This window comes from Canis lupus, chromosome 3 (genome assembly GCF_003254725.2).
Source record: "Canis lupus dingo isolate Sandy chromosome 3, ASM325472v2, whole genome shotgun sequence".
Classification (NCBI taxonomy): Eukaryota; Metazoa; Chordata; class Mammalia; order Carnivora; family Canidae; genus Canis; species Canis lupus.
In genome coordinates, this window is record NC_064245.1 from 66,102,670 (window position 1) to 66,114,450 (window position 11,781).

The window sequence follows — 11,781 nt, forward strand, 5'->3', positions numbered from 1 at the left end:
GTGTAAGAACTATATATTATACATGATGAGAACCAGATTTCTTACAGCTGTAAGACTAGAGGAGGGGTAGGCACATGGTACCTCTCTGCACTATTGTTGCAATTTCCTAGGAATCTACAGTTATTTCCAAAAAAATAAAATAAAGAAGAATGACAAAGACAGCAAACAGCTCTAAGGACAGGATTGAAATATTTATTCTGATTAGAGTCCAAGGGGCTTTAAGGCATTTATAACCAATCACACTTGCTTTCTTAAGGGAATGTGTGTGAGTGTGTGTATGTGTGTGTGGGGGCATATACATACACACTTTTGCATATGCATAAATATATATAAATAGAAAGATGATAATTTCAGAAGCGCTCATTCCTCCTGAAGTTGCTTATTTTTCTACCATGAACATATGTTATTTTGAATAAGAGAAAAGAGAGGCATTTATAATAATGTTAAAGAAAAAATGAGGAATTACTTGTCCAACGTAAACAATTTACCAGTGGGGAAACCAACAAGTGTCAGGGCCAACCTCCCCAGTGGCCCCATGGAAGTGCCAGGACCACTGCCATCTACCCAAGGTTTCATCCCTCGAGCCTGTGACATCTTTCCTTCAGGTGGAATCAACACTCTTCTTCTCCCAGAGTCCAAGTCTCCATAGGAAATGTGAATGGCAAGGCCAAAGAAATTTCACAAAGTGAACAACTGAAATATAGTTAATATTTCAGGAAGAAATTTGTTGATGCAAAAACAAAATTGGCAATCAGAAGAATGCAAACAGGCTATCTCTGCCAATAAAATTCCAGCAGAATTGCTTAAAATTCTCTACTGATGAACATTCTTTCCACATAAGTCAAATACAAATTATAAAAACACATTAACACAAAAGTCTTTTGAAGGCCTCTAGTGTACTTTTATTTACATAGAGCATTTTGTCCCATAAAACTAAAGTTGTCTTAAATGTCAATTTCTTTAAAAAATCAATTTCTAAAATTAAATAGAAAAATAAAAGGCAACTATTTCATTAAAATTCTTTAAGTTAGAGATCTTGGTTATTCCTTGAATGCAAGAACAAAGGGAATTGTGTAATAAAAAAAAATTTTAGGCAGCTTGAAAACCTCAGTTTTCTTTAGAAATGGCCGAGAGTATTACCATGATAGGATAAAAATCATATAAAAGTGTCACTGGAAAATAGCTATTTTTAATGTGTGAAGAAAAGTCTATTTTATAAAAACTAATGAGCAGAGAATTTTCTGAAAAAGTTATTTTGCTTTCAGATTCCATTTATCAATATGTGTTTTCAACAAAAATCCATTAAGCACCTGCTTGAGACTGGCCCCACTCCCATTCTGGTTCTGAACATCCATCCATGAATGAGACCAACAGAGCTTAAGCTGTAAGAAATTCTTACAACTCCAGCCCTAGAAATTTGGAAAAAAGCCACATGTTCCTCCCATAGTGAAAGAGGGATTGTGGTGAATGTGAGAAGAGCCATCACCCTACTTTATTCTGCACACAGAGAAAAGGGTACTCATACTGGCTAAAGATTCAAGCCCTTCACAGACAGCACTTTGTCATAGTCATGACCACCCACTATGGTAGGTAATTTCTCTATTTTACAGCCCTGGAAACTATGATTCAGAAGCTTAAGTAACTAAATGGGAAGGAGGAGACTAATAATACTTATAGAGACAGAGACATTTAAAGAATGATAAGTTTGAGCAGGTATGGAAGAGATTCTTCACTCCCATTATCGTGTTGAAGAATTTTTAAAAATGAGTGAATGAATGAATGAATGAATGGGACATAGAAATTCTCATTATATAGCTATCTCTTACCCAGACATGGGTAAGTTTTATGTTATAATTTAGAGAGTCAATAGTGGCCCTTTTGGTTCTGGGAAGAGCCTTCTACAGGGTTATTAAGCATACAGAATTAAAAAGAAGGATAAGATTGTTGATACAGCTCTAGTGGGGTGGCAGGGAGGCAGAGAACCCTTCTTATTTCTAATTACCACCTTTGTCATGTTGGTTAATAGTTAATATCTTGGACTTCAAAACCTTATCCCATAAAATAAAAATAATGAAACTTGTTTCATTGCACACTTGTGAGAAGAAAGAAAAAAATCATATTGAATGCAATTGCCTGGCAGATACTCGGATCCTGATTAACAGAACCTCCTTTCACAAGTCCCCACCTGAGGCCTGAAAGAGACTTGAGGGTGGGCTACCTGGCCTGAAACACATCCCCAGGGTGAGTGGGCTGTGGAAGGAAGAAGCTGAGTGAGTGGAATCTTGAGTGGGCAGGGTCCACACAATCAGGGTTTTTGAACAGGGTCACATATGTCATGATGGAATTTTAGAGTTGTCCTCTGAAGGTCTTCAAAAGTCAAGTTGGAATTAATCCAATGAGGCTTCACCTTTCTTCTAGAACGAGATGATCTTGATGGTTTTTCCAAGACCCGTTTTAGCCCTCGGGTTCTGTGATAGAATTATCTTTAAAGTAGCCAGCCTTTAATTTTTTTCCAGTACCTTCTTTTGTGAAGTCAGAGAGTGCAACTGATTGCTTACCTTCCATTGCCTCTCAGTGGGGTTTATTTATAGAATAATCACATGACAGCCAGAAATACCTTCAGACCAGGAGGGACACCGGCCATCTGTTCTTCTGATAACGTGCTTCGAGTGATTTCTCCAGGATTCTGGTACTTAACAAAATGTTGCCACGGCATCATCCAATCTGTGTATTTATAGGAAGGAGAATGTGTGTACGTTACATATTTGGACTTGTTTCTTTCAGCGGGAGAAATATAGCCTCTGCCATATGTTTGCCGCACACATAATTACCTCAGCACTCCATACATCTAATTTTAAATATTTCACCATTCGCAGAGCAGCAGGTTAGAATCTTCCCCTTGAGTCCGGATACACTTAAACCCATCATCCTGGAACAGAAGCCCTTTGTGGGAGGGTCATTAATCAGGTAATTACTAACTTTCAAGCTGATCCTCTAAATAAACATTCCCTATTTTGTGATATCTCCTGGAGCTAGGAGAGAAGGCCAAAGCTCCCATGTGGGTCCCAAGGTATGCACCTTCACTCCCCCTGGCTTCCCTCAACCCCTGCTGCTCCTCTTGCATTCATAAAAGGCTTGTTGGTAAGAATGAAAATTGTAGGTTCATTAAGTAGGCTTGTGTCTTATGCCATGCTGTGCTACACATGTTGTGTGTGTGTTATGTGATTTTACTTCCTGCAACAGCTTTGAAGAGTTGGACTCTTATTATTCCCACCTTATAAGTGGGCAAACTAAAGCTTAGAAGAATTAAGTATCTGGGTCTCTTCGTGGCCCTCAAGTCTAGATCTGTCTCTCTCTAAAGGGGATTCATGGATACAACCAATATTACAGAAAGTCTTCCCAGCACCTGATTTGTCTGGAAGGCAGAGTCCCCTCTTTCATGAGACTAGTAATTCTGATAGAAGAGGACAGACAATAAGCAAACAAACAAACAAAAAAATGGCAGGTACTCAAGGCTGTGATGGAAGCAATGCAGGAGGACATACAGGGAGAGACCTTAGGCCACTTTGACTTTAGATTTGGGAAATGAGCTGAGACCAGAATGAGAAGAGGTTGGGCAACTAAAGCTACTGGGGAAGAACATTCTAGGCAGAGGCAACAGCTCATGACCAGAATGGGAAGAAGCTCATCCCCTTACAAGTTCAGATGGAAGACCAGTGGAGGGATCCCTGGGTGGCGCAGCAGTTTGGCGCCTGCCTTTGGCCCAGGGCGCGATCCTGGAGACCTGGGATCGAATCCCACATCGGGCTCCCGGTGCATGGAGCCTGCTTCTCCCTCTGCCTGTGTCTCTGCCTCTCTCTCTGTGTGACTATCATAAATAAAAAAAAAAAAAAAAAAAAAAAAAAAAAAAGACCAGTGGAGTCAGAACCTCTGTGCAGGAGGGGATCCAAGCATAGAGAGGAGTCCCAGATACAGACAGGGACATGTCGCACAGTGATTTCCAGGTAAGGATAGGGAGACCAACTTTTATTGAGGTGTTTGAGTGGCTACTTGTGGAGCAGAAGGGCATTTAAGGGGAGCTTTTCATCATCTGATTTACACATTTCAGAATTCAGAATGGTGTATGCAATGGGGTGGGGTTGGGAAGAATGGAAGCAAAGAGAACCATTAAGTGGCTACCACAGCAACACCCACCCCAGCAGGTGAATAGTGTTTCTTCCACCCACATGAGAATTGGCCAGACAGCAGACAGAACATACTTTTTATCGGAGTTCTATCTAGAAAAATAAGCAAGATCTCATCAGGCAGGGAAAAGGAGAATACTCCAGTTAGAGGGAACAGTGATGAGAAATGTACAAAGTTTCTAAGTTCAGGGTATGTTAGGGAAACTGTAAGTGTTTGTCTCCAGACTTTGGTGGGACTAAAAATGTTGGAAACAGGATATATAAGGGGCCTTGAGTATATATGAGAGGCCTCTCCACAGTAAGAGTCGAGTCCTCCAGGTGGACAGAACCTACATCAGAGTTCATGGAAAGGAAAAGGAAACAATGACTTCTGCACCTCCTTCCTGATGATGCCCTAAGCTACATCTAGAGCCATGTGCAGATATGTCTGATCTCCCTTTCTTTCTCCTTCACCCCACTCCTGCCATCCTTTTGTGGTCCATTCTGGGTGCTTGCTCAGTCCACTGATACTCCATGCTGAGGCACATCTGATGGAAGTAGCATGTGCCCCACATATGACATGGTGGTCCGGACCCAGGACTGCTGCCAAGATTTTCACCTTGGATAGTTTTATTCTAGATGTTGGTCATAGACCCTTGCTCCTCAGTGTGGAAGAGCAGTATTTGTATTACCTGGGAGTATGCTGGAAATGCAGAATCTCCAGCTCTACCCTAGAGTAACTGAATCAGACTCTGTCTTTTAGTAAGATTCCCAGGTGAGTTGCATGCACATTTGAATCTGAGAAGCACTAGTCCAGATAATCAAAATACTGTCAAAGATAAGTCATGCCTGAGAAAGCCAGAAAGGGTCCAGAACTATGCAGAAACCCCCAGTGTGATGCCAACTGGGTCCTGGGATTGGCAATACTGTGTCAAGAGCATGGGTGGCCACTGAATCTTTTGATCCCCATTTCCAGCTATGCTTCTGATACGAGTGTAGGCAGAGAGGGGTTCTTAGGGCCAGGCTTTCCCTTTCTTCCATGTGTCTACCTGTGAAGATACTTATTTTTATGGATGCAAGACAAGTTTGTAAGGTTCTACTAAAAATAAATTAATTTCCCTGAAGAAAAACATAAGAATTCCCCTTGATTGTGATCAGAAGAACCTAAAGTACACCAAAAAAAAAAAAAAGGAAGAGATTTATAAAGAAAGCTAGAAGCTCTCTAAATCACTTTATGACCGCAAAAACTGTCCAGTGAGTTATCTGATCATAGGGAGTATTAGTACTCTTGTGCATTTGGGGAATCTACTCTTTTACTGTGCTATTTTATTGATATATAAGTAGACATCCTCTCTCCTTGCGTTATTTTTTATAACCTTACCATCTTTTAACACACTATATAATTTCTTAGTTTTAATGTTTGGGTCTGACTATTTAGTGTGATCTCAGTCTGAGGTAGACTCTGGTTTGAGGTGTTGAGTCAGAGGGAGGAAGATCAAAAAAAACCCTAAAATATTAAATTACCATTCAGTATATGTGAAATGTGTTTTTGAAGCTCATGCAACTTTTTTATTTTAATGCTGGATGGCATGTCACTCTGTCTTAAATCTCTGCAAGAAAAAAATCAATTAGCATCGTAGAGCTGGTAATTCTACACTATATTCTGCAACAAGGGGAATGACAGAGAAAGAGCAATTTAGGCTGATAGCTACATCAACCACAGTACAGTTGATTAAAAATTTAACAGTTTTTTCTGATGAATGTCCTAGCTCAGATTTGGAAAACACTGACGGATTTAATTTTCCACTGACTAAATAATCATTTTATAAGCCATGTATAATTCATGTAATAGCAGCGTTATGGGCTTGTTAAAAACGACTGCTACTAAACAGTTAACACTCTCTAGCAAGCAGAGACTTGTAAAGGATTATTATTGGAATTAGTTGGCACCCTTTACCTGAAAATGGGTTTTTTGCCTTCTGAATCTTTAACATTAAAAATAGATTCAACCTATTAGCACAAGTAACACCTTGCCCCTCTCACCCCCCAGCACTCCCACCCAGGGGGAAAAAACAACAACAACAACAAAAAAAACACCTAATGGTATTTTTTACAGAAATAGAAAAACAACTCTAAAATTCATGTGGAACCACAAAAGACCCAGATTAGCCAAAGGAATGTTGAGCAAAAAGAACAAAGTGGGAGGACTTGCAATTCCTGATCTCAAAACGTATCACAAAGGTACAGTAACACAAGCAACATGGAACAGCATAGAGCCCAGAAATAAATCCATACATATACAGTCAACTAATCTTCCACAAAAGAGTCAAGAATACACAATGTACAATACATGATGCTCAATTTACTTTGTTAAATATAGTAATCAGCACAAATGTGGACGTTAAGGGAGCTGCTCCTTTATCTTAAAGTTTAAAACTTCTCTTTCCTAACTGGAAAAAATTGTGGGTTCTAGTTTAGCTGGACACATAAACCTATCTAATAAGACAATCTAAGTTTGTGCTGAAAAATTAGTTAGCTTAGAGGTCTCTTATTTGTCTTCCATGCCCTGAAGTAGAAAGAAAAAAGAAACTTAGGCAAGTCATGGCATATCAGATGACAAAACTAAATTGCTCAATTGTAATTTCCATCTAGCAGGTGTAGAGAAACCACAGAGAAGAAAGACATTCCATCTTTCTTTCATTCAAGGAAGGCTTCCCAGAAGAAGGGACCTTTCGTTGGGCATTACAAGATGTACGAAGGTTCTGCACATACGAAGAAGGGAGACAGAATGGCATCTTATGCAGAGGGCAATGCGCAGTGACAATGAAAAGTTCCATGTTGCCCCAGCACAGTATGAATGCTTGCTGAAATTTTTCTCATTATCACACATTGAAGGAGCACTACTACCACGTATCAGGAACTATCCCTGAGAAACAAAGGGATAAAGTCAGTTTTGATCCGTGCCCGGGAGTTCACGATTGAGACAGATAGAAAGTCACACATGCACATGGAGTGTGGAATAGAAAGTGCAATCCCAGCAGTGGGCATGAGTTGCCATGGGAACACAGAGACACCGAGTGACTAACTCTGCCTAAAGAAGAGAGAGAAGAGTTGTGCAGAGAATGACCCATGAGCTGTGACGAGTTCACCAGCAACGGAAGAAGTAGGCAGTGACACTCTCTACAGATGGGGCATCATATGGCATCAAACCTAGAGGTGGGGCAGTCCATGGCTTCATAAGCCATAGAGGATTGTTTAAAAATTATTAAGAATTCAAGGTGATGACAGAAGAGCATTGAACTAAGGATAAGGCTCTTCTAAGTATGACCTTTGTGACAGCACAGGCTGCACACCTACGAAGTACACGACCTATGGAGGAACATGCATGAAATTTACCCTGCTGTTTCCTGTCAGAGCCCTTTGTCTGAATCTACCCTGAGGTCGTTTGAAGTGACTACAAGATTGTTACTTTTACTCATAATGAAACTCTGATGTTGGAAAACCTTCACTCAAATGACTCTTTATTGCTATAAAACCAGTCTAGGTAAATGCCATTGAAACTGACTGCAATAAACAATAGAGAATCACAAAGGAAATGAAAACCACCACAGAGAATTCAAAAGAAACCAAGAGGGTAAAAACCCAACCCGAGTAACTCCTGTCATGCAGAGCGATTGTCTAAGATCAGAGGAGCTAAATGACTCTGTGAGTCCCAGAATTCACTCACGATAATTGAAAAACACTTTAGACTTTCCAGAAATCATTGCATTTTTTTCCACCAAACATGGCTTGAAAGTAGATTACAGGATAAACAGAAATACCATGAAAAATTGTCTAGGGATTAGAAACATAAAACCTTTTATGTTTCAGAAATAAAGGCCATAAAAACAAAGTATCTATATTTAACTATTCCTGTGGATGGTAATGAGATATTTTTAGAAGAGAAAATAGCTTATATGGCATATGTGCACCGCCTTGTTTAGATCAGGTTAGATTACAATGTAATGACTAACTAACTTCAGGTTTTATGGTTAAACAAAGCTTCATCTTATTTATGTGTGTGTTCTCTTTATTGCTCTGCAGAATTTCTGCTTCTTAGCATTGAATATGGACCAAGCACTTGTCTACCGAATATTCAGGAAAGCAGGGTCAGTTTTTTAAAGAATGTAGTGTATCAGTTAAAAATAAATTGGCATGATGATTGTCTTTATCCAATTGATTTACTTCACTCAGCATAACACCCTCCAGTTCCATCCACATCGAAGTAAATGGTAAGTTATCATCTCATATGTGGAATATAAGAAATACTGAAAGAGACTATAGGGGAAAACAGGGAAACTGAGTGGGGAAAAAATAGAGAGGAAGACAAACCATGAGAGACTCCTAACTCTGGGAAACAAACAAAGGATTGCAGAAGGGAAGGAGGGTGGGGGCATGGGGTAACTGGGTGACAGGTACTAAGGAGGGCACACAATAAGATGAGCACTGGATGTTGGCAAGCTGAACTTAAATAAAATAATATACTTCTAAAATAAAATAAATTGGCATGGCAAAGTAGTCTTGAGGGTGTCAGGAGAGGTTCCTGTCTTCTCATTCCACTACCTGGGAGACGTGTTCACAGAGGCCTCAGTTTCTGTTTGATTCTGTGCGGTGCTCACTCCCATGTCCCAGGCCTCCTCTCAGCCTGTCTACTGATGGGCTGCACTGGCACACCTCTGTGCCTACCCTAACTGAGCCTTCTGTTCAGTGGTGCTGAGAATAAGAAGTGGAAGTCGACAAAGTGATAGTCATGTTTTTATAGCAATGATTAATAAACATTTATTGAACATTCACAAGTATCTGATATAGGGTTTAGCAGTTTACATGGGTTACATGTTTCATATTTTATTTAATCATATAGCAGCCCATGATGAGGTACTATTATAAGCCTCAATTTTAATTACAGAAATTGAAGTCCAGGCAGCCATTTCCCAAGCTTACTCAACTGGTTGGTGGCTGAATCAAGTTTAAGACCCAAACAGTTAAACTACACAGTGTGTATTATTAGCCACTGAGTCAGTATTTCCCAAACTTTGATCAGTTTTATACCACTGTTAAAGTTGATGGTCTTTAAATTTAAAACATTATTCATCTATCCATTTAAGTAACATCTTGCCTAAAACATTAAATATTAATATGTTAAAATATCAATTGCTCATCCACATGCACCCTACAATCATCGTGCCCACTACCTGGATTCATTGGACCAGTATTTATCAGGTCTGTACCAGTCATTGTGCCAGGCAGGGCACATAGCAGGGAAATTGAGAAGGAAACAACCTTAAGAGAAGGTAGAAGAATAGATTCTGCCGACAGCCCAAGCAGGCCCCAAGGAGATGGTCGCTCTAGGACAGCACAAGGAAGCAGAGAGTTGGACATTAACAAGTATTCAAGTAAATCCCAGCAGAGTGGAAGATCCTCAAGGGAAGAGAATTCTGTATACTGTATCTCAATGCTTGCAACAGTTCATGGCATAGTAGAGATGCTCAATAACTATTTGTTGAATAAAAGATAAATTAGAACAGGTGTTTGCCTTCCTCTGGGACCGTGAGTTGGAGAGTAAACAAGGATTCTGGGTAGCTGATTCACAAATGCATTGTCAAGTCCCTATGTCATGTGGAAAAGTACAGACATTTCCTGTAGACCCTAAAGACAGATTATCTGTCTTAAGAGTGTGACATCCAGTTTGATTTTCTCTTGGTGGTAGTTCCTATATTTTCCCAGAATATCTCATGTACTTAAATTCCTCATCCATAAAAGTAACAAAACATTATCGGGGATTTACTGGTCTGAAGGAATCACATATATAATTGTTTTAAATTAAAACTAGGACTTTTTTTAAGTTTAAAAAGTTCTAGTTTAAGGTAGGACTTTTTATTTTTTACAACAACCCACAAACCAGGTACTATATTATCTCAGTTAACAGAAGAAAAATTAAGATCATTTCACAAAATTTTTTCAAACCATGCAGCTAGTGAGTGATAGAGACAAGATTCAAATCCAGGCAGTCTGTGTTCTTAACCACTATACTTTATTGCCCTTTCAGTGCTAAGGAAGACAAGTCCCATGGAAAACTGCAAGGTTGGCATCATTTACCTTCAGGGACTCACCCTCTTTCATATGTTACCTTTTGTCCATTTCAACCCTTAATATCCTTTATCAGCCACATGGCTTTGTCTACAAACAATCCTACCAGTCTATGCTTCTTTCCAGAGACATATGCCACTTATCAAAGCACACATTTTTCTGGGTCATGATTTCACAGTTTCACTGCCAGGTGTCAGCAGATGAGTAGGAATAAAATGGATCATTTTTTAGAGTAACAATTTCTATCCCCTCTCCTTCCTCCTTACCTGAGCACTTCAGTATTATGAATAGCTAGAAATAGCACATATGGAATAAACTAGGACTTTTCAGTTACACCCGGTCACCTGGGATCAAAGTCATGTCCACTAGATCTTGTCTTGATCACTTCCTCTAATGCTCCTTCATGATGGTCTCTCACTTCAAACCCAATACTCACATCTGACCTGGTTCATCCTGTGGCCTGGACTGAATGCTAGCAGTCTTTTTATTTTTCTTGGTTTGTCAACCAAGAAAGTGGCTCTACTTTTCAGCAAGGGTCTCTGGTTCTGGCACCTGTTTAGTTGAATACTTTTTCTTGAGGCCCTCAGTCTCCCCAGGAGCTGATGCATCGAGGCCTCACTACCTAGTTCCCCTCCTGAGTCAACCAGCTTTCCAAGGTGATGCCTAAGTAGCTGGGATCACGTCTAGTGCCTTCTTCCTTTTTTAAAGATGCCTCATTCTATCCACTAAGGGACACCTATTGAAATGTTACTGATTTGTCACTTCATTATCTAGATCATCGGAAGTGGCAATGAGTCAATGAAAAGGTCACTGAGATTGAAATCAAAAGACTAAATTTGAATTTCCACTTTATTACATCAAGCCCTTAGACTTAGTCATCTAATCTATGTAAATGATAATAAAAACTAATTTGCTAATATTTTAAGGCTTCAGTAAGATAATGTACATGGAAGTAAGTGTTAATTACTATAAGCTACAAAAATGTCAAATATGTTTTTACTACTTTCAGCTTCATCCTGTGCTAATAACATTTTACAGGAATCATTGGAACTAAAAAAAAAGAGAACTAATTTACATCAACACACATTTCTTGGTCACCTGCTTCTATGCAGGCACTGTGTTTCATGCTGGGTACAAAGGTAAACTGGCACCCAGATTGTTCAGTACCACAGAAATGGCAAATGACCTGCATTAAAATTTGGAACATAGCAAACTGTCTGAATATCACTGGAGATTCATTTGTCATTTGGAGAAGCAAAGTAGGCATGAGTCTCTCCAAGTAAAAAGCTTTTTAATCTATGTAAACCACCTTTAGAAAAAAGCCCTTCCCTGTGTGAAGTCCAAGATAGCTTTGTGAATAGAATCTGGTTTGTAGGGAGCCCTCTAGAGGTCAGTTGACATTATCGCTAGCATTTTCTAGTAGGAGCCCCAGGTCTTCTTTTAATGCCTAATTTCCAGATGTGGATTTTTGAGTCTCAGAGAATTTAGCTGT